This window comes from Vipera berus (genome assembly GCF_964194415.1).
Source record: "Vipera berus genome assembly, chromosome: 2".
Taxonomy (NCBI): Eukaryota; Metazoa; Chordata; class Lepidosauria; order Squamata; family Viperidae; genus Vipera; species Vipera berus.
Genome location: NC_138203.1, coordinates 250,865,523 through 250,881,737, shown reverse-complemented (window position 1 = coordinate 250,881,737; position 16,215 = coordinate 250,865,523). Strand labels below are relative to the sequence as shown.

The 16,215-nt window shown below is 37.1% G+C and overlaps 1 protein-coding gene across 18 annotated transcripts in view; it reads right to left on the bottom strand.

Annotated features, from left to right (window-relative positions):
* FOXP1 (forkhead box P1) overlaps positions 1 to 16,215 on the bottom strand; it is a 678,799-nt gene that overhangs the window by 413,160 nt on the left and 249,424 nt on the right. The gene's annotated exons all lie outside the window — the stretch shown is intronic.

Genomic DNA, 16,215 nt, shown 5'->3' with positions numbered 1-16,215 from the left:
TTTGTACTAAACAATTAGTCAGTTTGTAATATACATCCATATTCAGAATAAGTTTCTGTTGAACAGTATGCAGGTTTACTGGATAGTAGACTCTTATAATGATACTGATAATAAGTAGAAATTATTATATGAGGTAAGGCAGATGACTCTTCGGTTTATAACTATACAATATATTGTAATATAGGCTTCACAAAAAATACTGTTTTCTCTCATTAGTCACATACTTTATAGCTATTTGGTTCTGTGTTCCAACAGTGATTGCCCATATGTAATGGGCAGTCTCTATTTACTGAGAAGTAAATCCAGTTGTGTTCAGTAGAACCAATTCCCCAATACATGTGTATGGTGTAACAAATGTGCAGTTGTATGATTCAACAAAATGATTTTATATTGTTTTTATGTTGTTTTTAAGCCTATTTCAAATTTCCTTTACAAAAGGCTATTTCCTGCTGATCATGAAACACTGATGTATCGGCACCATGGTTGTTTTCATGCAGAGGTTTCATTACCCAAACTCAATAACATCATCAGTGTATGGTTTGGTAATGAAACATCTTCAAGAAAACAACCAAGTTCAGAAAGCACCAGGGACCCTCATTCCAAACCTGAGCTACAAATATTCTCCCTTAATTGTAATTCTGCTTGTCCATACTGTATTTACAACACTATAGATGATATATTTGCTTAAGAATGCAGCATAGAAAGAGCAATGGTGATGGACAAATATTAGCATAATATTTGGAAGTCGTGCAGACTGCAACTATTACCTCTTATCTTATTTAGCTTTGTGGCAGAAAAAAAAACTTTTTTTTCTTCAAGTGGGTATTTTGAGACTTCATGTATATATCAATGTGCATGCACAGACCTAGGACAATGATAATTCTATTAAAATGTATTAAAGAGGTCAGAACATGTATGTGATAGGGAAAAAAGCATGGGACTGCCTTTTGCACATGCTTATAAATACAATAGAGCTGTGTTTTGCTATATGGATTGAAAATTCTGAGCAGAAAAAAAGACTGCTTTTGGTAGGATTTTGGTGTGCAACCAGCTTTAAACAAGACTTAAAAAATTTATTTCCTGCCCTACTAACAAGATAAAATGTTTCTCAAATCTAAGGAAGAAAAACATCTCTCCTTTTAAACAAAGGAACAGAAAAACACAAGCAAAGTGGGTTACTATGACAAGTGGAATTATTTTATTTATTAATCTTGCTATACTACCACCTGGTAAAATACCAAAGGCATTTTACAAACAAACATAAAATCAAAATCAATTGAGAAATAGTTAAGCATGAAAATCAACAATGAAAGGCTTCTTTAAAAAGACACATTGCAAAGGTCCTTTTGAATAAAAGCAATGACATTAGGTCTATCAACTGAACAGGAAGTTCATTCCAGAAACCTATAGATTTTTTTTTCAGTTTCAGAGAAGCATCCAGGTCTTTAAAGTACTGTAGTGCACCGAGTTGCTGATACATCTTTAAAATCAAAATTAATTTGATTCTAGGGCTCCACTGTTCAACCCTGAGCTATATATATTCCCTTCTAAGGAAATTTGATTCTACTTTGTCTTCACCTTTTCTGCTCCAAAGTGACTACTGTTATAACTCTTACTTGAAAGGATAGAAGAGCACAGAGATGTGAAAAGATAAATTGCAGGAGACCTACAACTTAAACCACTGAAAAAGTAAAAAGGATAACATTCAAACAGGAATAACTTATTTCAGAAATTTCCTTTGATTTAAGGTATGTGAACAGTTTGCCATCCTATTGCCATTTTACTCTGCAGTCCCTTGATCTACTTTAAGGAGTTGGAAAATCTGCTGAACAATATAGAATAGGGAGTTGCTAGAAAAGGATGAATTGTCCCAAAGAAGGAGATGGTAACCTTGTCTTTGGGGCAATTTCTTCATACCCGATCTCATATTGTTTAGGAAGTTCCCCAACCTACAAGAAGCTTTTATTGTGGATCGAGCCAGCTGGAGAGAAAAAGGAAATACCACAGTTAAATTATTATCTTAGAATCAAATGTTTCACCTGCCAGAAGCTCTCCATATTCTTAAGCAAAAAAAAATTCCCATTACTATTTTAAACCTGAGCTTCAGAGTTTAAAATAGGGACTTAACTGCATGAAGATGTGTGGACTATCCAACTGAGATCGGGGGCAAAGGGTCAAAAGTACTGAGGAAAACATAAAATGGTCATTTTTACCATATAAAATGTTGGCAGTGATGAGTTCTTCAGGGCACTGATTTCATGACAGAAACATAAAAGGCCACGACTTCTAGATTATGTAGCATAGATGGGTCAAAGGCAAAGTCTCTACCATAAAAGATTTGGAAAGTACACCAGAATTGGATTTTCTTTTACTAGCCATTTTTTTCCTTCATAGTGCTTGTTAATGCTCTGCTGTGTTTTTGTTGCTTTAGAAGAAATAAAACAAGCAAGCAAGCCAAAAATCTTTTTTAAGGGAGTGGTTTCCCATAGTCTCACTCCCTTCCTATTTCCTGTCAGATCCATAGAAAAATGTAGAGAAAAGGAGCAGCGAGCATCAATATTAACGCTAAAAAGATAGCTTAGTGACAGCTCAGCCCCAAGAAGCTTTCACTAGATTGCTGAAGTTGAAAACACAGGGATGTTCATCGTTTTCTTCCTTCTGAGGAAGTCGCAACAAAATTCTATTTCCAACTTTTCAATTGGAAAAAAAATGAAAATAAAGGTCAAATGAAAGCTTTATGCTATGGGTTAAAAAAAGAGGTTTGGCATCCTTTGCAGCATAGGAGTATGCCTTGGGCTAGTTTTTAATAACAAATATATAGGTTATAAATAGAATATGAATAAAATAAAGGTAACATATTTATTCATGTATTTGCCCCAAATTCTGCATCTTTCATACAATACACTGTGTACAAACTTTCAGCCAAATTAATACAGTCATACAATGATGACTGAAAAACCATAACATTAAAATAGATGGTTTTAATAATAAATTCACAGTAGATGTTACTCCTCATGGTTTTAAGTTTTTCAAAGTTTTTTTAAACCTGGAAACCTGGAATACAAACTGTAAGTCATAGTGCAAATATTTCATTTAACAAATTAATGGTTTTTTATTTATATATTAAAAATTGTAGTAGAATGGCTGAGTCAGGCAGCATGGTAAATTTAATAAAGTACAATTAAAAATTAAAAATCCTGTACCGTAATACCTTAGACCTATACTATTTGATCAGTATAATCTGATTAGAATAAGCTATTCAAACTTTATAAGAACGTTGTTGTATTTGTCATCTAAAATCATCTGAATTAATATTTTATTAATTTATTTAATTCATTAATTGCAGCACTATTAATAGTGCAGAATATTCGAGGGGGGAAAACTACTATTGCTATGAAGCTCCATTCTCAATACTATTTAACAACTTTATAAATGACCTAGAGGATGAAAGGATTAGCAATTAACACCCAACAGGGTATTAAGATTTCTGAGAACAAAATCTCGATTCAAAATGTCTCTGAGTCAGGGTTGGAAACACTGGGTGAGACCAAAAGCTAAGTCATAGTATTTCAAGTCCTCCATCTTAACCCATTAAAAATGCATAGATACAGTGTCAGGACCCACCCCAATCCACATCTTAGGAAGACAAAAACTCTTGGAGTCAGTTCTAGTCCAAAAGGAATCTTTACTAGGACATGCTTGGTTGTGGGAATAAAAGACAGGACTTAGTATTGTTTTACAAATTGAAATTTTATAAAGGGTACCCGGTTCAACCCGCCTTCCCTCAACCCCATTTGGTCAGCCCCCATCCTTCTACTTCGTGTCATCCCTTTCGTGGGGGGAAAAAGGAACTTCGAATCTTTATGGTTATTATATTTTATATTTTTTTTATATTTTATTAAATTTGTATACCGCCCTTCTCCCGAAGGACTCAGGGCGGTGAACAGGGCATATATAAATAGAAAATACAAAAATTAAAAGAGAATTAAACAATTGCCCAGATAAAAACAGTAACAGTATAAAAACCCATTAAAAACCCTAACATCCTCCATCAGGCCAGGCCAGATTGTTCAAATAAATGGGTCTTCAGACTGCGCCGGAAGGAGCGAAGGTCCAGTGCCGTCCAGAGCTCAACCGGCAGTTGGTTCCATAAAACCGGAGCGCCCACAGAGAAGGCCCTCCCCCTGGGGGCCACCAGCCGACATTCTCTGACCGGAGGCACCCTGAGGAGGCCCTCTCTGTGGGAACGCACAGGGTGGAGGGAAGTGGACGCCGGCAGCAGGTGGTCCCCGAGGTACTCCGGCCCCATGCCATGTAAGGACTTAAAGACCATAACCAAAACCTTGAATCTCAAGGTTATTGCCTTCTTCCTCTCCAGAATTAAAAGAAGACACAAGTCAGATACCTTCTTCTCTAACCCTCCCTTTTGTTCCCCCCAGTTCAAAAGGTTCCCTTGGTCTTTGAAATAACCTAAGGCAGGCTGAATCCACATATGCTCCTCCTTCCTCGGGAGATGGCAGAATCCATGGGGGGGGGGATAATGTTTTACACATACATTTATACAGATTTGGGGATATTTCCCTAGGAAGCAGTATATATCAGAAAGGAACAGAAAGGAAAGGAAAGTTCATGTATATGAAGTCCTTATGATGTGGAAAATGTCAAGTGTTTCTGGATCCAATCAGTACTCTTGAATCTTTCATGGAAACTAGAGGCACATATAGCCTCCATGATATGAAACATCATTTACTAGCTACAATCAAATTTGAACAGACATAGACCTGCAATGGCAATCCTACCCTGATAACATCCCACTCAAATCATTACAATATGTCCTTAACGATGGTTCAGAAACTTTAGTTAACACAAAACCCTATGGCAAAAATCTCAGCAGGATCTAGGCAGTAATACATCACATCAGTTCTTTATGACCAGATCCAACTTTGTTTCTGATCCCAAATGAAAGGGTCCTTTATGGCTTGAGACGACAGTACTTGATGGAACAAATCTTCCTGTAAGTTTTAATCTGTTCCCAAACATCATCTTCAGAGAGCCCACTCTGGACGCTTCCCATGCTGAGGCACAGGGCGCCTCATGCTGAGGCACATCAAATAACAAGTCTTTTCATTCAGCAGCTGACTTTTGGAATGTCTTCCCCAAAGACAATAAGCCGGATACTCTCTTGATTACCTTAAGGCAGAACCAGAGCTCCCAGTCTCCTGGTTTCTAATCTGATGCCTTAACCACTAAGCCAAACTGGCTCTCATTACTTTATATAGTTTCTTCTAAGCATGCTCCAAAAGCAGAAAAAATGACTTCCTGTTTTGTGAACTTTTGATGTTGAGGACAATTGTCTACAAATACACAGTTCTCTTCAAGTCACAAGAAAGGAACACCTGCTTATTGAGGCAACTTATTCCAATATTTACAACATTTCTAAAAGGTTATTATAGGACAGAAGCATCAATCCTAGTGGGAAAGTTAACATGATTAACCTATTTACCCACATGATATTTGCCTCTGAAAAATATTTCTTCCTACTGTGAAATCAAGGTGTTTTTTTTAAAAAAAACACCACAAGATAAATAAAGATGATTATAATTTTAGGATATGAGTAAAGAATGTAGAGAATATTTCAAATTCTTTGACATTTCTTAAAAGAAACTTAGAAGAAAATGGGTATTCTGGCCAGTTGGTTGAGGGCATAGTTCTTGCCTAGAATTTCTTCAGCAATGAAAGATTCCTAATATTAGTTAGTCTCAAAACTGGGAAGAATGACAAGAATGAAAAGTGTAATTTAAAATAAACAATGAGCCAAATAAATAGCAACCACCTAACTTCAATAATTTATTGATGATGTCTCAGCTAGCTCTGACTGACTAGGAAATGATATCTGGATCATTCAAAACTCTGATTTGGTATGTAACTCTCCTGAAAAAGAAAATCCATATTGGAAATCTCTCGAAGAAAAAAACCCAAGCAATTCCAATATTAATTTACAAAAATATTGGGATAGAATTCTAGCTACTGCCTTTTCAGAAAATACATTGTACACAAGAGGTGAACAATACAGCTTGTGGCATTACAATTTTTTTCTTTATTTCACCTTCTGAAACCCAAAACTATTTCCGAAACTGTCCTTCCAAATTGTCCAATACAAACAAATTTTCTCATGTACTTTCAGTGGGCAGCAAAAATAAAGTTGCATTCAGTCTCCCATAAATATGCATGTTTACCACTTCATTCATTCATTCATTCATTCATTCATTCATTCATTCATTCATTCATTCATAGCTTTCAGATAATGTTCACGAGTTAACAATATGCAAGAAACAAAAGATGCTTTAATTCTAGATATAGCTGACCTAAGAGTTACTAAGCACATAGATGTTTCTCAAAACCAATCACACTAAATGTTCACTGGAGACAGAGATAGAAACAGAGTTCACAACTAGCTACAAGTTGAGTTAACGTAAATAATTAAAATATGGATAATAAATTAACAGCGTAGCAAGTCTTTAGGTATTAAGCAACATATTTAAGAAATGTGGTATTTCCATCCCATTATATCAGCTACATTTGAAACATTCAATAGGATGAATTGTTAGTTAACCTAAAACAGATGTGGTACGTAAGTCATACTGATATGGCTCAACAGTCTTACTTGTTATGACTAACATTTTATATATAACATCACCATTGTACAGACATAATGGTATTTGACAGAAAAAGAACTATGAAGAACATTGAAGCACTATATTGACCTAAAAGGAAAACCAGTATTTTCCCCAAAATAATTCACCTTAAAATGGTAATATTTTAGATTTTCTAAGAATAGGAACACAGAAGAGCCATGTAAGGGCTTCCCCAACCCTTCTTAAAAATCTGTGTCCAGCTTTAATTTGGAGTCATCTTACTTTGTATAAAAATAATTGCTGATTAAATATTGTTAGTCTGCAATTGAAATTAGAAACACATTTTTTAAAAAGAAAATTAAAACTGTATTATTAAATTTGCTTGAATGAAAATCTACTCATGTGTTGGATTATAGAAAGCATGTAATATGAACAGACTTGAATTATGGAATATATTGTGTGAATACAAAGTTGAAGAACTGTTGCTGAATTCAGTAAGAGTAGCATATAATGGAAATATTACCTTTAGCAATAGAAGCTGTCTTTTCTTTGGTGACTACTGAATTGATTAAATTCTCATTCCTGTATGTATCTAAATGCTGTAATTTTTTTATTATCTGAAGTTGCTATTTTATTACAATGTGTCTTGATTGCTTTAATTTACAAAGTTTGATATTATGCTGGTCAGAATCAGCTTTGATTAAAAAGTTTACAAGCCCAATAAACTAACCAACCAACCCAAAGAATAAATAGAATACTTAGCAAATAGTTAAGTACAAAGTAAGTCTAAGATCTATGATGCCCCTTGGTTGTTTAATGTATTTATCAATAAATCTATTAAAAATCATTTATGTGGCAATGCTGAAGATGTATTGGTTGGGGATGTGAATGTATATGTACTTTATATGCCAATCATGCCATGTTATTAGCAAAGGATTGGACTGATTTGCCGCAAAATCTCACTACAATTATAGTTAGGAATACAAAGGAGCATGGATTGGAAAACTAATGTTTCAAAATCCAAGGTAGTTGTATTTCAAAGGGAAAATGAATTGAATAGTAGCATGTTATATGTGAATGGAGCAAGTACATGTAGTGTATACTTTGGTAGAATACTTATTAAAATGGAAAATCAAGAATAATTTTTAAGACATACAAAGTAGACAGCATGAAATTTATTGAAAAAATATACAAAGAAAGTGAAATGGTTCGTATACTTGTGTGATTCTGCCCATTTTGTTTATATGAAAGTGAGAGCTGGATATGCTAAGAAAAACAACAGTGGAATGAATGGGAATAGGGTATTTTAGAAATGATTATACAAAACGAGAAGAGATTTGGTCAAGAATGAACGGAGGTTGATCTAATATGCACTGAATACAAAACTGAGGGAGCGCTACAAAAAAGGCATATGGAGTATTTATATAAACCCACAGTTCTAGCTGGGGGAGATGTGGGAGACCTAACCCAGCAACTTATGACCTTTACATGCTTTTCTATTTCATACAAATGGAAATGCACCAGGCCCAGAATATTCAAGAACCAATAACGATGGATACTTGGGAAACAATCTGGGTCAGAAATGTAAAATTTACACAGGCACAAAATTTAAGAGAGAATTTTTATAAGATGTTTTATAGATGGCATTCAAATCCTAAGAAATTGGCATCTATGTATCCAAATTATCAGCCTAAATGCTGGAGGTGTGGTTGTGATGATGCAACGTATTATCATATATGGTGGACTTGTAAAAAAGTTAAAGCTTTTTGGATTAAAATTTGGTGGAATATGCAGAAGATATTTAAGAAAAAGATAAAGTTTTCTCCACAATTATTTTTGCTGGGTATTACTATAGACTGTACTGCTATAGAAACTAAATTGATGTTGTATTTAATAATGGCAGCAAGACTTTTGGTAGCGCAATATTGGAAGAAGGAGGATTTGCCTACTATAGAAGAATGGACTTTAAAAGTTTCCAACCTGGCAGAAATGGCAAAAATTTCAGCATATTTGAAAGACCATTCGCAACAAAGATGTATCTTGGAATGGAGAAGATGGATTGATTATATTCAGAATAAATATGGGACCAAAAAGTTTCATTTAGCATTTGAATAAGTATTAGATTTATAAGATTTATTATTATTTAGTTATTTTTAAGGAGAGTTAAAGTTCGATAAGATTTAAAGTGTTATTATAGTTAGTTAGCATATTATAGTTTAAGATTGTTAGGGTTAATACCCTGTATTACGCTCTGGGAAGTTGGGGGGGAGGGGGAGGGAGGGGAAATTGGGTGGGGGTGGGGGAGGGGTGGGTCTTATGTTTATAATGTATCTGTAAAAAAATTTAATAAAAAAAAGGAAATGCACCAATAAAACTTGCACAGAAATAAATTATGTTAAACTGTCATAAATAATCATAAGTTACTGCTTTTCAAAAAATACGCTTTCTTGTTATACAATCAAGTTGGATGTTAAATCTCCCCCCCTTTCCCCCCCTGTATTCCATACCAACAGACATTACTATGGTTGACAGAAGTATTAAGCAGATAAACTGACTGGTAAATTGTTTTAGGGTCTTGCATGTTTTAACAGTATATAATGTATTTAGTCCTAGATTTCTTTAATTAAAACAAAATATGGTACAGGTGCATGAGGGATTACGCTTCTAAGAGATAAATCTTCTTAGCTTTATTTAAAGTTTATGATTTGTATTTTTATAGTGTTTTACTCTGATTGTATACATATTATTGCATTTATTCTTTTTGACATTGTAAGCCATTCAGAGTCTGCTTGTGGTTCAGATGGACCGCAAATAAATTTAATGAATAAAATATATAAAAGGAGAAACAGTTTGGTCTAGTGCAGGGGTAGGCAACCTTGGCTCTTTTATGACTCGTGGACTTCAACTCCCAGAATTCCTGAGCCAACACAGCACAGCTGGCTTAGGAATTCTGGGTGTTGAAGTCCACAAGTCATAAAAGAGCCAAGATTGCCTACCCCTGGTCTAGTGGTTAAGACACCAGGATAGAAAGCAAAAGACAATGAGTTCACGTTCCACCTTAGCTATGAAAGCCAGCTGGGAATCTTTGGGCAAGTCACTCTCTCTCAGTCCAGCCCACCTCATAGGGTTGTTCTTGTGAAGAAAAATAGGAGGAGGAAGGTGTGTTGGATATGTTTGTCACCTTAATTTATTTGTAAAAATAATAAAGGCAGGGAAGGGAGGGAGGGAGGGAGGGAGGGAGGGAGGGAAAGAGAGAGAAAGCAATCTTTCAAATTTAATTGATAAACTCAATGCATTGCCACCACAAGAAGAACATCTATTGTCAGACACTTATCAGGCTATGAGATAGTGAACTTAATCATATTGTTTTCATGGATTCACATTTACTTCCTTTAGGGCTTTATCAGTTCCATTGTGACGTACAGAGTTTGTTCCCTTACATCTAAAAAGAAAACAGATGTGTCGTGATTTTTATTGTAAAAAAAGACTGTAAGTGAACCAACAAAGAAATAAAAAACCCTTTTGTTCTATGTTACCTACTTATAAAAGTAGTATTTATAAATTAGATACTTGATAGGTTATACACAAGATTCCCTAGGATGTGGAGATCACTTGCATGTTCAGTCTGGTGCTGACAGAACTTTAACTAATTTGATGTTGTTTCCCGACACTGATGGCTAGCACACTTTAATGACCACACAGGAAAATACTCCTGTCATCTTGTCCTTTCAAAGAAATGTGAATTTCCCTTTACTGGCAAGAAAAGTAAATTGTTATTTTACTAATTATTTGGATAGGCATTATAAGAAGAGTTCACTATCAATTTCCAGGGCACTACCCATTAACTAGCAAGGCAGTTCTACAATTATACTACATTGGCAGATCCATTGCTTCTACGCTGATAGAAAATCTGCCGTATTCAATCTGCAATCATGTATACAGGTAGTCCTCATTTTACAACTATTCTTTTAATAACAGTTGTTATAACCTGTCTTCACACTTAATGCTTGCTGCAGCATCTCCATGGTTATATGATCAAAATTTGGGCACTTGGCAACAGCATGTGTTTACAATGGTTGCAGTGTTTTGGGGCCATGTGATCACCATTGTGATCTTCTCAGCTGGTGACTGACAAGCAAAGTTAATGGGGGAAGCCAGATTTGTTTAACAACTGCTTGATTCACTAAGCTGCAGTGATTCACAACATCGGGAGGGGGGGACCTCAATACTCACTTAACTGCCTTACTCAGCAACAGAAATTCTGGTCCCAACGGAGGTTGAAAGACAAGAACTACCCATAAAGCAAGTTTTCTAGTATAAAATCTCTGCTTGACCAGCAAGGCAGCTGCAACCAGTGGCAGGATACCCTCCACCCAGTTTTGGTCAACCTAGTGAATTTGGATTTTAAAAACTGATTTTCCCCCATTCTGATTTTAGAAAAAGTCAATCTACCTGTATCACAAAAACTCTGGGATGTGTTTTGAACAATTTCAACATGCTGAACCTGAACCTAAGTAAATCCATATATGTTTCTAGCTACCTGGTGTGAATTCTATATCTGACTTATAAGCCCTGTCAGCAGTCTTTGATGACTGAAATTAAATTAAGATGGAGTTTCCAAGCTAATGAGGCAACCATGCTAAAGTCAAGCATCTTTGGATACTTTCCCTCCAGGTGAAATTGCTTTTCCTTTTGCTTCCTTTTTTAAAAAAAAAAACTAATTGTGCAATTGCATTCTTCCAAAAAATCATCAACCAAAAGTTTGATCACTTTTGATTACGTTGCTTTCCAATTTAAGTGAGCAAAGGTCTCCAAATAAGGTACTAAACTCCATGCCAATTCACATGGGTTCTGAATGCTTTTCAAAAGCATTCCCATTTATACTTTGTGATTGTTTTTAATTAGATGCAATCAAATCAGTATCAACCCTTAGTGACACAAATTCTTCAGGACAATGTGCCTTAACTAATTCCTTCAGGTCTTCCAATAATACACCTATAATGGATATAATTGAATAGAATTAAATTCATTCACCAATCTGCTAGTTATCCATATCCCTTTTCTTCCACCTTGGCCAGGATTATGTATTTCACAAAAGAGATGGTTATTTGCATAATGTGTCCAAATATGATAATTTCAGCCTGTTCATTTATGCCTCGAGTAAAAACTCTACAATGATTTCTTCACTGATTTTCTTAGCTATCCAGGGTATTCCCAGGAATCCTTTCCAACACCAAGTTGAAAAATGTCAATGCAGAGTTTGAAGAACCTCTTATTCAAAGTCCAACTTTCGCTTACAGAGTATCACAAGGAATCACTGCCTGCATGATGCTGGTCATTGTGGGTATAAATATCTTCTCACATGAAAGATTCAGGCCAAGCTAAAGGGGAAAGACAAACCCAACGGGTTTCCACAATATGAACCTAAGTTTATATCCATCACTTTGAAGAACATCAATAATTGCCATAAGGGCCCGTCATCTGGTACAGTATCACTTATCTGGCCCTATTGCTTTACCTTGCCTACACATGTGGTTTTCTTGGTAACAGTACAATGTTAAATGACACCTTTAAGTGTCACTAAAGTGATCATGCATCTCAATCTATTCCACCTTTTGCTGCTGATCAATTCAGGGGCCTGCTTGTTTTAGTTGAGAAGATGGAATGTCCTTCACACCTTGGGTGACCCTGCTGGGATAAGGCAGCCCAACAGGATTTGAGCGTGTATGGTACATTATTACACTAATAGAAACTGAATACTATCTCAAATAGTTTGACAATCAATCAAGAACAATGGATGTTTCAGTTGAAAGAAATGTTAAGTTATATCTTTAACTTGAGATCAAGAGGAATGATACTTTATTCATTATAGGTTGAGGTTTACGTAACAACTCAGTTTCTACTTACTGGCCTTTATCCATAATTGGATAGATTCATAATTGATTCCCAAATAACCATCCAGAGCACTGATTACTTTACCTGAATTAGAAAGGGATAGGTGCCCTCTGGGTACAGAAATCACTGTACCTAATTTTCAAGTGGTTTTTTTTAAACTACTTTCATATAAATGTAACACAGACAAAGAAAAGAGCTCTTGATTCAGTCAGTGGCGTAGCGTGGGTTGTCAGCACCCGGGGCAAGGCAAGTAATTTGCGCCCCCTAACCCGTGGATTTTAGCACTCGAGTCTCTTCCACTAGCTCAGGAATTCTGGGAGTTGAAGTCCATGAGTCATAAAAGAGCCAAGGTTGCCTACCCCTGAGTTAGGTTCAAGGCAAAAAAGGGTCTCTGGAGAAGAGGGAAAATGCTAGTTTAAAACTGAAACAAGGCAACTTTAAGGTGCCTCAGCTGTGATTTAGGATGAGACAAAGAGAGGACATGGCGTTGAAAATGGTTAATGGGGCATGTTTGTTCCACTCTTAGTGGATGTCAAGATAAACCCCACGAGAGAATGACCTTACAACAGATGTGAATAGGCTTGGACTACACATGGAGCGATGATGGGCTTCATCAAGATTTATGATCCCACAATTGGCTAGTTTTCTCCATCTTGTCCTAAACCCTGGATACCAACCACGGTTTATGGCTTAGCATGTGGTGTGGGGTGACCCAACATGTTAGGCAACAAACAATGACTTCCAACTTACAATGCCTCAGCTTCCCAAGGTTATTCCAAAGCCGGAAAAGCCAACCAACCCACCCTGCAGCTTTGCCTGCTTAGGCTGAACCCCAGGAGTTCATACTTGCTGTGGCGCCTGACCTATTTTCTGCCCAGACGCTGCTTATCCAAGCCAAGCCGCCTCCTTCTCTTTGGCACCTCGCCCCAAAGATTCGCCGGACTGGCTGGAAACTCTCGCTGCTGGCGACGTGTGTCGGGGGGGCGTCCTGATCGCCTCCTGCAGGGGGAACCGAGTGGCCGCAGAGAGTCAATACGGCAGGAGGAGGAGAAGGAGGAGGAGGAGGAGCAGCAAGCCGCCGCAGGTGCGGCGGCTGCAGTTGTTACCTTTACCTCCGGGAAAGGAGGAGACGGGGGCGGGAGCTGGGTCGGGGGGGGCGGGCTTGCAGGTTGAGAGCCAAGCGGAGGAGAGCCGCGGCGGGAGAAAGAGAGGGAGGCGAGACGCCGCCAAGCCTCCCCACCCCCACCCGAGAAAGGAGGCGATCCGCAGCCGCGAGAGGACGGGATCCCGCTCTGGCTGGGTGCAGCGAATGCGGTTGCTTTCTACGCTCCGCCCGCTCGCTCGCTCCTCCGACCCTCGGCGAAGCAGAATCGTCCCCCTCCGGCGAGCTTAATGGGCGCCCCCCCCAGATGTTGCACCCGGTGCGGCCGGCCCCCCCTGCACCCCCCACGCTACGCCACTGGATTCAGTATGCTCTGTAGACTACCACAACACAAATTATCAAGGTCAAAAATTAGTCCCCAGAACTACCTTTTGGAAACAAGAGGCCCTGCTGAAAAAGAATGACTCCAAATTTGACGTCCCACAAAAGGATAATGTCGCCAATAATGCCGAAGGACATCAGGAGACCATATATATTGTTCTTATTTCCTTCCTTTCCCTCATAGGATTCTCATCATACTAATATGGATGTAGGACAAAGAAGTTTGCAAATCAGGATCTATAGCACTGAATCATCAGTGGTGTATCCCCTCTCTTCCTTCTCTCCCTTTCTTCTCAAGTGTTGAAAATTTCCAACAATTTTTTTTCATATGTTTATACACGAACAGTAATTTTTATTTCTTCACTACCCTGAGGCTAAACTGTTCTAATGATTCTATGGGAGGTCGACCTAGCGTTCAATACAATTCCCCATCTCTTGCCATGATAATGACAATTGAGAGTCATTAAATTCATTTTTCCTAGCATGACCCAAGGCAGTGAATTCAATCTTTAAGTTCCTAAATTACTTTGAGTTTATGTAAAAATCCATTTTCCCTTTGATACACTTAACATTAACCAAAATATTAACTAATTATATACAAATGTCACAATCAGCCAAAAATAAATTTCTTATATGAAGGTGGGCAACGCTACAGAGTCCTGGCTTAATGGAGAAAAATGGCAGAAAACGTTCTATATCCCATTTTGTTTTTCCCACTTCACTGTACTTATGCAACGTTATTTGGCATAGCAGTCTCAGTTAATTGGATCCATTTTTTAACACAATCAAAAATGTGAACCAAAGCAAGTTCTGAACAACGAACCATCAATTCATCCAGACACTGCTGTGAACAAATAACATATCAAGACATCTACAAAAGCACTAACCATACTTTATGAGTTTGTTAGAACATCCAACTCCAGGGTTATGAATCTGTCAGATAAATATCAGCATTTGGGTGTGGTTTAATTACATTGATTTTTACACTTGAAATTTCCAAATTGTTATGATTAATAGTTTATCTTTAAAGAAATAGAAAAGGATGAAAAGTCTCTATTTTGTGCCAAAAGATGAGGTGGTCTGATCAAAGACCAGATTATTAGTCATACTTAAACTAAAAAAGTAGAAGAAACTAAACAAGATTCAATTGCCAGATGAAGAGTATGAATGATGTAGTAAGGCTCTTCTACTGCAGAAAATTTTTCTTCCCTTATCCACCCTGCTTTATATCAAGTATCTATTCAGTGAAGAGATGCCTGGCTACAGGTAGTCCTTGACTTACTACCATGATGGGGCCTGGAATTTCCATTGTAAATCATGATGGTAACAGGTTGAGGCACCCATGTGACCAACCCCATTTTATGATCTTTTTTGCAGTGGTTGCAAAAAACACATTGGTCATTGAATGCACACTGTGGTCATTAAGTGAATGCTACAAGTCAATTCATTCCAATGGATGTTTTTTTGCTGGAAACTGGCTGAAAAGGTCAATTTCCAGCCAAAAAAAAATCATACATTGGTCATGTGACCATGGAATACTGCAACTGGCTTTAAATGGTGACCTGATTGCCAACACCCAAAATGCAGTCATGTGATCACAAGGGTATGTGTCCCACCACTGGAACTCTGAAACTGAGTCATAAGTACCTTTTGAGGGGTCTGTCATAACTTTAAATAATCACTAAGTGACTGTAAGTAAGGACTACCTGTATTTGCTAGGGAATATGACTCTAAAGACATTTTTGTTGTTGTTACAAAGGAAATCAATTATGGTGTAACATTATTCAGCGCAATGCAATGATTGCTACAATATGGTGGATTATCATCTTCCTTTCCATGTTTCTTTTAGAACTTTTAATCATGAAATGCATTAAAGCAAGGGTGTCAAACTGCCAGCCTGCGGGCCAGTTGCATCATACGGAGGCCGTACCCACCCCAGCTCCAGCAATGTAAAAAAAGTCACGATACGTCGCGATACGTCACGTTACATGGTGAGTTTGACACCCATGCATTAAAGCTTCTTAAAATAATGCACTGATTATTAGAACTCCACATAGATTTTTCAAGAATAAATGTTGCAGAACTTTTTTTTCATCTACAAATATTTTAAACAACTCTGAGAACACTATGAATCCAGTACATCTTGATTTCAGCAAAGTACTTGTTAAAGTCCTTTCGGTTACTCAGTTCAAAAGCAAGACA